We start from the raw sequence: 9855 nt of genomic DNA on the forward strand, positions 1-9855 counted from the left end.
CATCTTGGCGCCGCCAAGGTCAAGAGGGTTGAGCGTGCCGTTAGAGATCGCCTACGGCCACATCACCCTGAAAGCGCCCGATCTCGTCTGATCTCGGAGGCTAAGCAGGGTCGGGCCTGGTTAGTACCTGGATGGGAGACCGCCTGGGAATACCAGGTGCCGTAGGCTTCTTTTTTTGGGGGGCGTTCTGGACTTGCCCTGTTTTTTTTCCTCGTTTCCCATCTTGGCGCCGCCAAGGTCAAGAGGGTTGAGCGTGCCGTTAGAGATCGCCTACGGCCACATCACCCTGAAAGCGCCCGATCTCGTCTGATCTCGGAGGCTAAGCAGGGTCGGGCCTGGTTAGTACCTGGATGGGAGACCGCCTGGGAATACCAGGTGCCGTAGGCTTCTTTTTTTCTTGGATTTCTGGACTTGCCCTGTTTTTTTTCCTCGTTTCCCATCTTGGCGCCGCCAAAGTCAAGAGGGTTGAGCGTGCCGTAAGAGATCGCCTACGGCCACATCACCCTGAAAGCGCCCGATCTCGTCTGATCTCGGAGGCTAAGCAGGGTCGGGCCTGGTTAGTACCTGGATGGGAGACCGCCTGGGAATACCAGGTGCCGTAGGCTTCTTTTTTTTGGGGGAGTTCTGGACTTGCCCTGTTTTTTTTCCTCGTTTCCCATCTTGGCGCCGCCAAGGTCAAGAGGGTTGAGCGTGCCGTTAGAGATCGCCTACGGCCACATCACCCTGAAAGCGCCCGATCTCGTCTGATCTCGGAGGCTAAGCAGGGTCGGGCCTGGTTAGTACCTGGATGGGAGACCGCCTGGGAATACCAGGTGCCGTAGGCTTCTTTTTTTGGGGGGCGTTCTGGACTTGCCCTGTTTTTTTTCCTCGTTTCCCATCTTGGCGCCGCCAAGGTCAAGAGGGTTGAGCGTGCCGTTAGAGATCGCCTACGGCCACATCACCCTGAAAGCGCCCGATCTCGTCTGATCTCGGAGGCTAAGCAGGGTCGGGCCTGGTTAGTACCTGGATGGGAGACCGCCTGGGAATACCAGGTGCCGTAGGCTTCTTTTTTTCTTGGATTTCTGGACTTGCCCTGTTTTTTTTCCTCGTTTCCCATCTTGGCGCCGCCAAAGTCAAGAGGGTTGAGCGTGCCGTAAGAGATCGCCTACGGCCACATCACCCTGAAAGCGCCCGATCTCGTCTGATCTCGGAGGCTAAGCAGGGTCGGGCCTGGTTAGTACCTGGATGGGAGACCGCCTGGGAATACCAGGTGCCGTAGGCTTCTTTTTTTCTTGGAGTTCTGGACTTGCCCTGTTTTTTTCCTCGTTTCCCATCTTGGTGCCGCCAAAGTCAAGAGGGTTGAGCGTGCCGTAAGAGATCGCCTACGGCCACATCACCCTGAAAGCGCCCGATCTCGTCTGATCTCGGAGGCTAAGCAGGGTCGGGCCTGGTTAGTACCTGGATGGGAGACCGCCTGGGAATACCAGGTGCCGTAGGCTTCTTTTTTTCTTGGATTTCTGGACTTGCCCTGTTTTTTTTCCTCGTTTCCCATCTTGGCGCCGCCAAAGTCAAGAGGGTTGAGCGTGCCGTAAGAGATCGCCTACGGCCACATCACCCTGAAAGCGCCCGATCTCGTCTGATCTCGGAGGCTAAGCAGGGTCGGGCCTGGTTAGTACCTGGATGGGAGACCGCCTGGGAATACCAGGTGCCGTAGGCTTCTTTTTTTTGGGGGAGTTCTGGACTTGCCCTGTTTTTTTTCCTCGTTTCCCATCTTGGCGCCGCCAAGGTCAAGAGGGTTGAGCGTGCCGTTAGAGATCGCCTACGGCCACATCACCCTGAAAGCGCCCGATCTCGTCTGATCTCGGAGGCTAAGCAGGGTCGGGCCTGGTTAGTACCTGGATGGGAGACCGCCTGGGAATACCAGGTGCCGTAGGCTTCTTTTTTTGGGGGGCGTTCTGGACTTGCCCTGTTTTTTTTCCTCGTTTCCCATCTTGGCGCCGCCAAGGTCAAGAGGGTTGAGCGTGCCGTTAGAGATCGCCTACGGCCACATCACCCTGAAAGCGCCCGATCTCGTCTGATCTCGGAGGCTAAGCAGGGTCGGGCCTGGTTAGTACCTGGATGGGAGACCGCCTGGGAATACCAGGTGCCGTAGGCTTCTTTTTTTCTTGGATTTCTGGACTTGCCCTGTTTTTTTTCCTCGTTTCCCATCTTGGCGCCGCCAAAGTCAAGAGGGTTGAGCGTGCCGTAAGAGATCGCCTACGGCCACATCACCCTGAAAGCGCCCGATCTCGTCTGATCTCGGAGGCTAAGCAGGGTCGGGCCTGGTTAGTACCTGGATGGGAGACCGCCTGGGAATACCAGGTGCCGTAGGCTTCTTTTTTTTGGGGGAGTTCTGGACTTGCCCTGTTTTTTTTCCTCGTTTCCCATCTTGGCGCCGCCAAGGTCAAGAGGGTTGAGCGTGCCGTTAGAGATCGCCTACGGCCACATCACCCTGAAAGCGCCCGATCTCGTCTGATCTCGGAGGCTAAGCAGGGTCGGGCCTGGTTAGTACCTGGATGGGAGACCGCCTGGGAATACCAGGTGCCGTAGGCTTCTTTTTTTGGGGGGCGTTCTGGACTTGCCCTGTTTTTTTTCCTCGTTTCCCATCTTGGCGCCGCCAAGGTCAAGAGGGTTGAGCGTGCCGTTAGAGATCGCCTACGGCCACATCACCCTGAAAGCGCCCGATCTCGTCTGATCTCGGAGGCTAAGCAGGGTCGGGCCTGGTTAGTACCTGGATGGGAGACCGCCTGGGAATACCAGGTGCCGTAGGCTTCTTTTTTTTCTTGGATTTCTGGACTTGCCCTGTTTTTTTTCCTCGTTTCCCATCTTGGCGCCGCCAAAGTCAAGAGGGTTGAGCGTGCCGTAAGAGATCGCCTACGGCCACATCACCCTGAAAGCGCCCGATCTCGTCTGATCTCGGAGGCTAAGCAGGGTCGGGCCTGGTTAGTACCTGGATGGGAGACCGCCTGGGAATACCAGGTGCCGTAGGCTTCTTTTTTTCTTGGAGTTCTGGACTTGCCCTGTTTTTTTCCTCGTTTCCCATCTTGGTGCCGCCAAAGTCAAGAGGGTTGAGCGTGCCGTAAGAGATCGCCTACGGCCACATCACCCTGAAAGCGCCCGATCTCGTCTGATCTCGGAGGCTAAGCAGGGTCGGGCCTGGTTAGTACCTGGATGGGAGACCGCCTGGGAATACCAGGTGCCGTAGGCTTCTTTTTTTCTTGGATTTCTGGACTTGCCCTGTTTTTTTTCCTCGTTTCCCATCTTGGCGCCGCCAAAGTCAAGAGGGTTGAGCGTGCCGTAAGAGATCGCCTACGGCCACATCACCCTGAAAGCGCCCGATCTCGTCTGATCTCGGAGGCTAAGCAGGGTCGGGCCTGGTTAGTACCTGGATGGGAGACCGCCTGGGAATACCAGGTGCCGTAGGCTTCTTTTTTTTGGGGGAGTTCTGGACTTGCCCTGTTTTTTTTCCTCGTTTCCCATCTTGGCGCCGCCAAGGTCAAGAGGGTTGAGCGTGCCGTTAGAGATCGCCTACGGCCACATCACCCTGAAAGCGCCCGATCTCGTCTGATCTCGGAGGCTAAGCAGGGTTGGGCCTGGTTAGTACCTGGATGGGAGACCGCCTGGGAATACCAGGTGCCGTAGGCTTCTTTTTTTGGGGGGCGTTCTGGACTTGCCCTGTTTTTTTTCCTCGTTTCCCATCTTGGCGCCGCCAAGGTCAAGAGGGTTGAGCGTGCCGTTAGAGATCGCCTACGGCCACATCACCCTGAAAGCGCCCGATCTCGTCTGATCTCGGAGGCTAAGCAGGGTCGGGCCTGGTTAGTACCTGGATGGGAGACCGCCTGGGAATACCAGGTGCCGTAGGCTTCTTTTTTTCTTGGATTTCTGGACTTGCCCTGTTTTTTTTCCTCGTTTCCCATCTTGGCGCCGCCAAAGTCAAGAGGGTTGAGCGTGCCGTAAGAGATCGCCTACGGCCACATCACCCTGAAAGCGCCCGATCTCGTCTGATCTCGGAGGCTAAGCAGGGTCGGGCCTGGTTAGTACCTGGATGGGAGACCGCCTGGGAATACCAGGTGCCGTAGGCTTCTTTTTTTGGGGGGCGTTCTGGACTTGCCCTGTTTTTTTTCCTCGTTTCCCATCTTGGCGCCGCCAAGGTCAAGAGGGTTGAGCGTGCCGTTAGAGATCGCCTACGGCCACATCACCCTGAAAGCGCCCGATCTCGTCTGATCTCGGAGGCTAAGCAGGGTCGGGCCTGGTTAGTACCTGGATGGGAGACCGCCTGGGAATACCAGGTGCCGTAGGCTTCTTTTTTTCTTGGATTTCTGGACTTGCCCTGTTTTTTTTCCTCGTTTCCCATCTTGGCGCCGCCAAAGTCAAGAGGGTTGAGCGTGCCGTAAGAGATCGCCTACGGCCACATCACCCTGAAAGCGCCCGATCTCGTCTGATCTCGGAGGCTAAGCAGGGTCGGGCCTGGTTAGTACCTGGATGGGAGACCGCCTGGGAATACCAGGTGCCGTAGGCTTCTCTTTTTCTTGGAGTTCTGGACTTGCCCTGTTTTTTTCCTCGTTTCCCATCTTGGTGCCGCCAAAGTCAAGAGGGTTGAGCGTGCCGTAAGAGATCGCCTACGGCCACATCACCCTGAAAGCGCCCGATCTCGTCTGATCTCGGAGGCTAAGCAGGGTCGGGCCTGGTTAGTACCTGGATGGGAGACCGCCTGGGAATACCAGGTGCCGTAGGCTTCTTTTTTTTGGGGGAGTTCTGGACTTGCCCTGTTTTTTTTCCTCGTTTCCCATCTTGGCGCCGCCAAGGTCAAGAGGGTTGAGCGTGCCGTTAGAGATCGCCTACGGCCACATCACCCTGAAAGCGCCCGATCTCGTCTGATCTCGGAGGCTAAGCAGGGTCGGGCCTGGTTAGTACCTGGATGGGAGACCGCCTGGGAATACCAGGTGCCGTAGGCTTCTTTTTTTGGGGGGCGTTCTGGACTTGCCCTGTTTTTTTTCCTCGTTTCCCATCTTGGCGCCGCCAAGGTCAAGAGGGTTGAGCGTGCCGTTAGAGATCGCCTACGGCCACATCACCCTGAAAGCGCCCGATCTCGTCTGATCTCGGAGGCTAAGCAGGGTCGGGCCTGGTTAGTACCTGGATGGGAGACCGCCTGGGAATACCAGGTGCCGTAGGCTTCTTTTTTTCTTGGATTTCTGGACTTGCCCTGTTTTTTTTCCTCGTTTCCCATCTTGGCGCCGCCAAAGTCAAGAGGGTTGAGCGTGCCGTAAGAGATCGCCTACGGCCACATCACCCTGAAAGCGCCCGATCTCGTCTGATCTCGGAGGCTAAGCAGGGTCGGGCCTGGTTAGTACCTGGATGGGAGACCGCCTGGGAATACCAGGTGCCGTAGGCTTCTTTTTTTCTTGGAGTTCTGGACTTGCCCTGTTTTTTTCCTCGTTTCCCATCTTGGTGCCGCCAAAGTCAAGAGGGTTGAGCGTGCCGTAAGAGATCGCCTACGGCCACATCACCCTGAAAGCGCCCGATCTCGTCTGATCTCGGAGGCTAAGCAGGGTCGGGCCTGGTTAGTACCTGGATGGGAGACCGCCTGGGAATACCAGTTGCCGTAGGCTTCTTTTTTTCTTGGATTTCTGGACTTGCCCTGTTTTTTTTCCTCGTTTCCCATCTTGGCGCCGCCAAAGTCAAGAGGGTTGAGCGTGCCGTAAGAGATCGCCTACGGCCACATCACCCTGAAAGCGCCCGATCTCGTCTGATCTCGGAGGCTAAGCAGGGTCGGGCCTGGTTAGTACCTGGATGGGAGACCGCCTGGGAATACCAGGTGCCGTAGGCTTCTTTTTTTTGGGGGAGTTCTGGACTTGCCCTGTTTTTTTTCCTCGTTTCCCATCTTGGCGCCGCCAAGGTCAAGAGGGTTGAGCGTGCCGTTAGAGATCGCCTACGGCCACATCACCCTGAAAGCGCCCGATCTCGTCTGATCTCGGAGGCTAAGCAGGGTCGGGCCTGGTTAGTACCTGGATGGGAGACCGCCTGGGAATACCAGGTGCCGTAGGCTTCTTTTTTTGGGGGGCGTTCTGGACTTGCCCTGTTTTTTTTCCTCGTTTCCCATCTTGGCGCCGCCAAGGTCAAGAGGGTTGAGCGTGCCGTTAGAGATCGCCTACGGCCACATCACCCTGAAAGCGCCTGATCTCGTCTGATCTCGGAGGCTAAGCAGGGTCGGGCCTGGTTAGTACCTGGATGGGAGACCGCCTGGGAATACCAGGTGCCGTAGGCTTCTTTTTTTCTTGGATTTCTGGACTTGCCCTGTTTTTTTTCCTCGTTTCCCATCTTGGCGCCGCCAAAGTCAAGAGGGTTGAGCGTGCCGTAAGAGATCGCCTACGGCCACATCACCCTGAAAGCGCCCGATCTCGTCTGATCTCGGAGGCTAAGCAGGGTCGGGCCTGGTTAGTACCTGGATGGGAGACCGCCTGGGAATACCAGGTGCCGTAGGCTTCTTTTTTTTGGGGGAGTTCTGGACTTGCCCTGTTTTTTTTCCTCGTTTCCCATCTTGGCGCCGCCAAGGTCAAGAGGGTTGAGCGTGCCGTTAGAGATCGCCTACGGCCACATCACCCTGAAAGCGCCCGATCTCGTCTGATCTCGGAGGCTAAGCAGGGTCGGGCCTGGTTAGTACCTGGATGGGAGACCGCCTGGGAATACCAGGTGCCGTAGGCTTCTTTTTTTGGGGGGCGTTCTGGACTTGCCCTGTTTTTTTTCCTCGTTTCCCATCTTGGCGCCGCCAAGGTCAAGAGGGTTGAGCGTGCCGTTAGAGATCGCCTACGGCCACATCACCCTGAAAGCGCCCGATCTCGTCTGATCTCGGAGGCTAAGCAGGGTCGGGCCTGGTTAGTACCTGGATGGGAGACCGCCTGGGAATACCAGGTGCCGTAGGCTTCTTTTTTTCTTGGATTTCTGGACTTGCCCTGTTTTTTTTCCTCGTTTCCCATCTTGGCGCCGCCAAAGTCAAGAGGGTTGAGCGTGCCGTAAGAGATCGCCTACGGCCACATCACCCTGAAAGCGCCCGATCTCGTCTGATCTCGGAGGCTAAGCAGGGTCGGGCCTGGTTAGTACCTGGATGGGAGACCGCCTGGGAATACCAGGTGCCGTAGGCTTCTTTTTTTCTTGGAGTTCTGGACTTGCCCTGTTTTTTTCCTCGTTTCCCATCTTGGTGCCGCCAAAGTCAAGAGGGTTGAGCGTGCCGTAAGAGATCGCCTACGGCCACATCACCCTGAAAGCGCCCGATCTCGTCTGATCTCGGAGGCTAAGCAGGGTCGGGCCTGGTTAGTACCTGGATGGGAGACCGCCTGGGAATACCAGGTGCCGTAGGCTTCTTTTTTTCTTGGATTTCTGGACTTGCCCTGTTTTTTTTCCTCGTTTCCCATCTTGGCGCCGCCAAAGTCAAGAGGGTTGAGCGTGCCGTAAGAGATCGCCTACGGCCACATCACCCTGAAAGCGCCCGATCTCGTCTGATCTCGGAGGCTAAGCAGGGTCGGGCCTGGTTAGTACCTGGATGGGAGACCGCCTGGGAATACCAGGTGCCGTAGGCTTCTTTTTTTTGGGGGAGTTCTGGACTTGCCCTGTTTTTTTTCCTCGTTTCCCATCTTGGCGCCGCCAAGGTCAAGAGGGTTGAGCGTGCCGTTAGAGATCGCCTACGGCCACATCACCCTGAAAGCGCCCGATCTCGTCTGATCTCGGAGGCTAAGCAGGGTCGGGCCTGGTTAGTACCTGGATGGGAGACCGCCTGGGAATACCAGGTGCCGTAGGCTTCTTTTTTTCTTGGATTTCTGGACTTGCCCTGTTTTTTTTCCTCGTTTCCCATCTTGGCGCCGCCAAAGTCAAGAGGGTTGAGCGTGCCGTAAGAGATCGCCTACGGCCACATCACCCTGAAAGCGCCCGATCTCGTCTGATCTCGGAGGCTAAGCAGGGTCGGGCCTGGTTAGTACCTGGATGGGAGACCGCCTGGGAATACCAGGTGCCGTAGGCTTCTTTTTTTCTTGGAGTTCTGGACTTGCCCTGTTTTTTTCCTCGTTTCCCATCTTGGTGCCGCCAAAGTCAAGAGGGTTGAGCGTGCCGTAAGAGATCGCCTACGGCCACATCACCCTGAAAGCGCCCGATCTCGTCTGATCTCGGAGGCTAAGCAGGGTCGGGCCTGGTTAGTACCTGGATGGGAGACCGCCTGGGAATACCAGGTGCCGTAGGCTTCTTTTTTTCTTGGATTTCTGGACTTGCCCTGTTTTTTTTCCTCGTTTCCCATCTTGGCGCCGCCAAAGTCAAGAGGGTTGAGCGTGCCGTAAGAGATCGCCTACGGCCACATCACCCTGAAAGCGCCCGATCTCGTCTGATCTCGGAGGCTAAGCAGGGTCGGGCCTGGTTAGTACCTGGATGGGAGACCGCCTGGGAATACCAGGTGCCGTAGGCTTCTTTTTTTTGGGGGAGTTCTGGACTTGCCCTGTTTTTTTTCCTCGTTTCCCATCTTGGCGCCGCCAAGGTCAAGAGGGTTGAGCGTGCCGTTAGAGATCGCCTACGGCCACATCACCCTGAAAGCGCCCGATCTCGTCTGATCTCGGAGGCTAAGCAGGGTCGGGCCTGGTTAGTACCTGGATGGGAGACCGCCTGGGAATACCAGGTGCCGTAGGCTTCTTTTTTTGGGGGGCGTTCTGGACTTGCCCTGTTTTTTTTCCTCGTTTCCCATCTTGGCGCCGCCAAGGTCAAGAGGGTTGAGCGTGCCGTTAGAGATCGCCTACGGCCACATCACCCTGAAAGCGCCCGATCTCGTCTGATCTCGGAGGCTAAGCAGGGTCGGGCCTGGTTAGTACCTGGATGGGAGACCGCCTGGGAATACCAGGTGCCGTAGGCTTCTTTTTTTCTTGGATTTCTGGACTTGCCCTGTTTTTTTTCCTCGTTTCCCATCTTGGCGCCGCCAAAGTCAAGAGGGTTGAGCGTGCCGTAAGAGATCGCCTACGGCCACATCACCCTGAAAGCGCCCGATCTCGTCTGATCTCGGAGGCTAAGCAGGGTCGGGCCTGGTTAGTACCTGGATGGGAGACCGCCTGGGAATACCAGGTGCCGTAGGCTTCTTTTTTTTGGGGGAGTTCTGGACTTGCCCTGTTTTTTTTCCTCGTTTCCCATCTTGGCGCCGCCAAGGTCAAGAGGGTTGAGCGTGCCGTTAGAGATCGCCTACGGCCACATCACCCTGAAAGCGCCCGATCTCGTCTGATCTCGGAGGCTAAGCAGGGTCGGGCCTGGTTAGTACCTGGATGGGAGACCGCCTGGGAATACCAGGTGCCGTAGGCTTCTTTTTTTGGGGGGCGTTCTGGACTTGCCCTGTTTTTTTTCCTCGTTTCCCATCTTGGCGCCGCCAAGGTCAAGAGGGTTGAGCGTGCCGTTAGAGATCGCCTACGGCCACATCACCCTGAAAGCGCCCGATCTCGTCTGATCTCGGAGGCTAAGCAGGGTCGGGCCTGGTTAGTACCTGGATGGGAGACCGCCTGGGAATACCAGGTGCCGTAGGCTTCTTTTTTTCTTGGATTTCTGGACTTGCCCTGTTTTTTTTCCTCGTTTCCCATCTTGGCGCCGCCAAAGTCAAGAGGGTTGAGCGTGCCGTAAGAGATCGCCTACGGCCACATCACCCTGAAAGCGCCCGATCTCGTCTGATCTCGGAGGCTAAGCAGGGTCGGGCCTGGTTAGTACCTGGATGGGAGACCGCCTGGGAATACCAGGTGCCGTAGGCTTCTTTTTTTCTTGGAGTTCTGGACTTGCCCTGTTTTTTTCCTCGTTTCCCATCTTGGTGCCGCCAAAGTCAAGAGGGTT

The 9855-nt window shown here is 56.5% G+C and overlaps 45 non-coding genes across 45 annotated transcripts; all 45 read left to right on the plus strand.

The window, feature by feature from the left end:
* The first annotated feature begins 49 nt into the window (after nt 1–49).
* Nucleotides 50–168, plus strand: LOC141119470 (5S ribosomal RNA). The gene has a single exon (XR_012238808.1). It is a non-coding gene; the product is annotated as a 5S ribosomal RNA (ribosomal RNA).
* A 100-nt stretch (nt 169–268) lies between these two features.
* On the plus strand, nt 269–387 carry LOC141119471 (5S ribosomal RNA). Its single transcript, XR_012238810.1, has one exon. It is a non-coding gene; the product is annotated as a 5S ribosomal RNA (ribosomal RNA).
* Nucleotides 388–486: 99 nt separating this feature from the next.
* On the plus strand, nt 487–605 carry LOC141119472 (5S ribosomal RNA). Its single transcript, XR_012238811.1, has one exon. It is a non-coding gene; the product is annotated as a 5S ribosomal RNA (ribosomal RNA).
* Nucleotides 606–705: 100 nt separating this feature from the next.
* Nucleotides 706–824, plus strand: LOC141119473 (5S ribosomal RNA). Its single transcript, XR_012238812.1, has one exon. It is a non-coding gene; the product is annotated as a 5S ribosomal RNA (ribosomal RNA).
* A 100-nt stretch (nt 825–924) lies between these two features.
* LOC141119474 (5S ribosomal RNA) lies at nt 925–1043 on the plus strand. Its single transcript, XR_012238813.1, has one exon. It is a non-coding gene; the product is annotated as a 5S ribosomal RNA (ribosomal RNA).
* Nucleotides 1044–1142: 99 nt separating this feature from the next.
* On the plus strand, nt 1143–1261 carry LOC141119475 (5S ribosomal RNA). The gene has a single exon (XR_012238814.1). It is a non-coding gene; the product is annotated as a 5S ribosomal RNA (ribosomal RNA).
* A 98-nt stretch (nt 1262–1359) lies between these two features.
* LOC141119476 (5S ribosomal RNA) lies at nt 1360–1478 on the plus strand. The gene has a single exon (XR_012238815.1). It is a non-coding gene; the product is annotated as a 5S ribosomal RNA (ribosomal RNA).
* Nucleotides 1479–1577: 99 nt separating this feature from the next.
* LOC141119477 (5S ribosomal RNA) lies at nt 1578–1696 on the plus strand. The gene has a single exon (XR_012238816.1). It is a non-coding gene; the product is annotated as a 5S ribosomal RNA (ribosomal RNA).
* Nucleotides 1697–1796: 100 nt separating this feature from the next.
* Nucleotides 1797–1915, plus strand: LOC141119478 (5S ribosomal RNA). The gene has a single exon (XR_012238817.1). It is a non-coding gene; the product is annotated as a 5S ribosomal RNA (ribosomal RNA).
* A 100-nt stretch (nt 1916–2015) lies between these two features.
* Nucleotides 2016–2134, plus strand: LOC141119479 (5S ribosomal RNA). The gene has a single exon (XR_012238818.1). It is a non-coding gene; the product is annotated as a 5S ribosomal RNA (ribosomal RNA).
* A 99-nt stretch (nt 2135–2233) lies between these two features.
* On the plus strand, nt 2234–2352 carry LOC141119481 (5S ribosomal RNA). Its single transcript, XR_012238820.1, has one exon. It is a non-coding gene; the product is annotated as a 5S ribosomal RNA (ribosomal RNA).
* A 100-nt stretch (nt 2353–2452) lies between these two features.
* Nucleotides 2453–2571, plus strand: LOC141119483 (5S ribosomal RNA). The gene has a single exon (XR_012238821.1). It is a non-coding gene; the product is annotated as a 5S ribosomal RNA (ribosomal RNA).
* Nucleotides 2572–2671: 100 nt separating this feature from the next.
* LOC141119484 (5S ribosomal RNA) lies at nt 2672–2790 on the plus strand. The gene has a single exon (XR_012238822.1). It is a non-coding gene; the product is annotated as a 5S ribosomal RNA (ribosomal RNA).
* Nucleotides 2791–2890: 100 nt separating this feature from the next.
* LOC141119485 (5S ribosomal RNA) lies at nt 2891–3009 on the plus strand. Its single transcript, XR_012238823.1, has one exon. It is a non-coding gene; the product is annotated as a 5S ribosomal RNA (ribosomal RNA).
* A 98-nt stretch (nt 3010–3107) lies between these two features.
* LOC141119486 (5S ribosomal RNA) lies at nt 3108–3226 on the plus strand. Its single transcript, XR_012238824.1, has one exon. It is a non-coding gene; the product is annotated as a 5S ribosomal RNA (ribosomal RNA).
* A 99-nt stretch (nt 3227–3325) lies between these two features.
* Nucleotides 3326–3444, plus strand: LOC141119487 (5S ribosomal RNA). Its single transcript, XR_012238825.1, has one exon. It is a non-coding gene; the product is annotated as a 5S ribosomal RNA (ribosomal RNA).
* A 100-nt stretch (nt 3445–3544) lies between these two features.
* LOC141117844 (5S ribosomal RNA) lies at nt 3545–3663 on the plus strand. The gene has a single exon (XR_012237239.1). It is a non-coding gene; the product is annotated as a 5S ribosomal RNA (ribosomal RNA).
* Nucleotides 3664–3763: 100 nt separating this feature from the next.
* On the plus strand, nt 3764–3882 carry LOC141119488 (5S ribosomal RNA). The gene has a single exon (XR_012238826.1). It is a non-coding gene; the product is annotated as a 5S ribosomal RNA (ribosomal RNA).
* A 99-nt stretch (nt 3883–3981) lies between these two features.
* LOC141119489 (5S ribosomal RNA) lies at nt 3982–4100 on the plus strand. Its single transcript, XR_012238827.1, has one exon. It is a non-coding gene; the product is annotated as a 5S ribosomal RNA (ribosomal RNA).
* Nucleotides 4101–4200: 100 nt separating this feature from the next.
* On the plus strand, nt 4201–4319 carry LOC141119490 (5S ribosomal RNA). The gene has a single exon (XR_012238828.1). It is a non-coding gene; the product is annotated as a 5S ribosomal RNA (ribosomal RNA).
* A 99-nt stretch (nt 4320–4418) lies between these two features.
* LOC141119491 (5S ribosomal RNA) lies at nt 4419–4537 on the plus strand. Its single transcript, XR_012238829.1, has one exon. It is a non-coding gene; the product is annotated as a 5S ribosomal RNA (ribosomal RNA).
* Nucleotides 4538–4635: 98 nt separating this feature from the next.
* Nucleotides 4636–4754, plus strand: LOC141119493 (5S ribosomal RNA). Its single transcript, XR_012238831.1, has one exon. It is a non-coding gene; the product is annotated as a 5S ribosomal RNA (ribosomal RNA).
* Nucleotides 4755–4854: 100 nt separating this feature from the next.
* LOC141119494 (5S ribosomal RNA) lies at nt 4855–4973 on the plus strand. The gene has a single exon (XR_012238832.1). It is a non-coding gene; the product is annotated as a 5S ribosomal RNA (ribosomal RNA).
* A 100-nt stretch (nt 4974–5073) lies between these two features.
* LOC141119495 (5S ribosomal RNA) lies at nt 5074–5192 on the plus strand. The gene has a single exon (XR_012238833.1). It is a non-coding gene; the product is annotated as a 5S ribosomal RNA (ribosomal RNA).
* A 99-nt stretch (nt 5193–5291) lies between these two features.
* LOC141119496 (5S ribosomal RNA) lies at nt 5292–5410 on the plus strand. The gene has a single exon (XR_012238834.1). It is a non-coding gene; the product is annotated as a 5S ribosomal RNA (ribosomal RNA).
* Nucleotides 5411–5508: 98 nt separating this feature from the next.
* Nucleotides 5509–5627, plus strand: LOC141120481 (5S ribosomal RNA). Its single transcript, XR_012239800.1, has one exon. It is a non-coding gene; the product is annotated as a 5S ribosomal RNA (ribosomal RNA).
* Nucleotides 5628–5726: 99 nt separating this feature from the next.
* Nucleotides 5727–5845, plus strand: LOC141119497 (5S ribosomal RNA). The gene has a single exon (XR_012238835.1). It is a non-coding gene; the product is annotated as a 5S ribosomal RNA (ribosomal RNA).
* A 100-nt stretch (nt 5846–5945) lies between these two features.
* On the plus strand, nt 5946–6064 carry LOC141119499 (5S ribosomal RNA). The gene has a single exon (XR_012238836.1). It is a non-coding gene; the product is annotated as a 5S ribosomal RNA (ribosomal RNA).
* Nucleotides 6065–6164: 100 nt separating this feature from the next.
* Nucleotides 6165–6283, plus strand: LOC141120104 (5S ribosomal RNA). The gene has a single exon (XR_012239434.1). It is a non-coding gene; the product is annotated as a 5S ribosomal RNA (ribosomal RNA).
* Nucleotides 6284–6382: 99 nt separating this feature from the next.
* Nucleotides 6383–6501, plus strand: LOC141119500 (5S ribosomal RNA). Its single transcript, XR_012238837.1, has one exon. It is a non-coding gene; the product is annotated as a 5S ribosomal RNA (ribosomal RNA).
* A 100-nt stretch (nt 6502–6601) lies between these two features.
* Nucleotides 6602–6720, plus strand: LOC141119501 (5S ribosomal RNA). Its single transcript, XR_012238838.1, has one exon. It is a non-coding gene; the product is annotated as a 5S ribosomal RNA (ribosomal RNA).
* A 100-nt stretch (nt 6721–6820) lies between these two features.
* On the plus strand, nt 6821–6939 carry LOC141119502 (5S ribosomal RNA). Its single transcript, XR_012238839.1, has one exon. It is a non-coding gene; the product is annotated as a 5S ribosomal RNA (ribosomal RNA).
* A 99-nt stretch (nt 6940–7038) lies between these two features.
* On the plus strand, nt 7039–7157 carry LOC141119503 (5S ribosomal RNA). The gene has a single exon (XR_012238840.1). It is a non-coding gene; the product is annotated as a 5S ribosomal RNA (ribosomal RNA).
* A 98-nt stretch (nt 7158–7255) lies between these two features.
* Nucleotides 7256–7374, plus strand: LOC141119505 (5S ribosomal RNA). Its single transcript, XR_012238842.1, has one exon. It is a non-coding gene; the product is annotated as a 5S ribosomal RNA (ribosomal RNA).
* A 99-nt stretch (nt 7375–7473) lies between these two features.
* Nucleotides 7474–7592, plus strand: LOC141119506 (5S ribosomal RNA). The gene has a single exon (XR_012238843.1). It is a non-coding gene; the product is annotated as a 5S ribosomal RNA (ribosomal RNA).
* Nucleotides 7593–7692: 100 nt separating this feature from the next.
* LOC141119507 (5S ribosomal RNA) lies at nt 7693–7811 on the plus strand. The gene has a single exon (XR_012238844.1). It is a non-coding gene; the product is annotated as a 5S ribosomal RNA (ribosomal RNA).
* Nucleotides 7812–7910: 99 nt separating this feature from the next.
* On the plus strand, nt 7911–8029 carry LOC141119508 (5S ribosomal RNA). The gene has a single exon (XR_012238845.1). It is a non-coding gene; the product is annotated as a 5S ribosomal RNA (ribosomal RNA).
* Nucleotides 8030–8127: 98 nt separating this feature from the next.
* Nucleotides 8128–8246, plus strand: LOC141119509 (5S ribosomal RNA). The gene has a single exon (XR_012238846.1). It is a non-coding gene; the product is annotated as a 5S ribosomal RNA (ribosomal RNA).
* A 99-nt stretch (nt 8247–8345) lies between these two features.
* On the plus strand, nt 8346–8464 carry LOC141119511 (5S ribosomal RNA). Its single transcript, XR_012238848.1, has one exon. It is a non-coding gene; the product is annotated as a 5S ribosomal RNA (ribosomal RNA).
* A 100-nt stretch (nt 8465–8564) lies between these two features.
* Nucleotides 8565–8683, plus strand: LOC141119512 (5S ribosomal RNA). The gene has a single exon (XR_012238849.1). It is a non-coding gene; the product is annotated as a 5S ribosomal RNA (ribosomal RNA).
* Nucleotides 8684–8783: 100 nt separating this feature from the next.
* On the plus strand, nt 8784–8902 carry LOC141119513 (5S ribosomal RNA). Its single transcript, XR_012238850.1, has one exon. It is a non-coding gene; the product is annotated as a 5S ribosomal RNA (ribosomal RNA).
* A 99-nt stretch (nt 8903–9001) lies between these two features.
* LOC141119515 (5S ribosomal RNA) lies at nt 9002–9120 on the plus strand. Its single transcript, XR_012238851.1, has one exon. It is a non-coding gene; the product is annotated as a 5S ribosomal RNA (ribosomal RNA).
* A 100-nt stretch (nt 9121–9220) lies between these two features.
* LOC141119516 (5S ribosomal RNA) lies at nt 9221–9339 on the plus strand. Its single transcript, XR_012238852.1, has one exon. It is a non-coding gene; the product is annotated as a 5S ribosomal RNA (ribosomal RNA).
* A 100-nt stretch (nt 9340–9439) lies between these two features.
* Nucleotides 9440–9558, plus strand: LOC141119518 (5S ribosomal RNA). The gene has a single exon (XR_012238854.1). It is a non-coding gene; the product is annotated as a 5S ribosomal RNA (ribosomal RNA).
* Nucleotides 9559–9657: 99 nt separating this feature from the next.
* Nucleotides 9658–9776, plus strand: LOC141119519 (5S ribosomal RNA). The gene has a single exon (XR_012238855.1). It is a non-coding gene; the product is annotated as a 5S ribosomal RNA (ribosomal RNA).
* Nucleotides 9777–9855: the final 79 nt, after the last annotated feature.

This window comes from Aquarana catesbeiana, linkage group LG13 (assembly GCF_042186555.1).
Source record: "Aquarana catesbeiana isolate 2022-GZ linkage group LG13, ASM4218655v1, whole genome shotgun sequence".
NCBI lineage: Eukaryota > Metazoa > Chordata > Amphibia > Anura > Ranidae > Aquarana > Aquarana catesbeiana.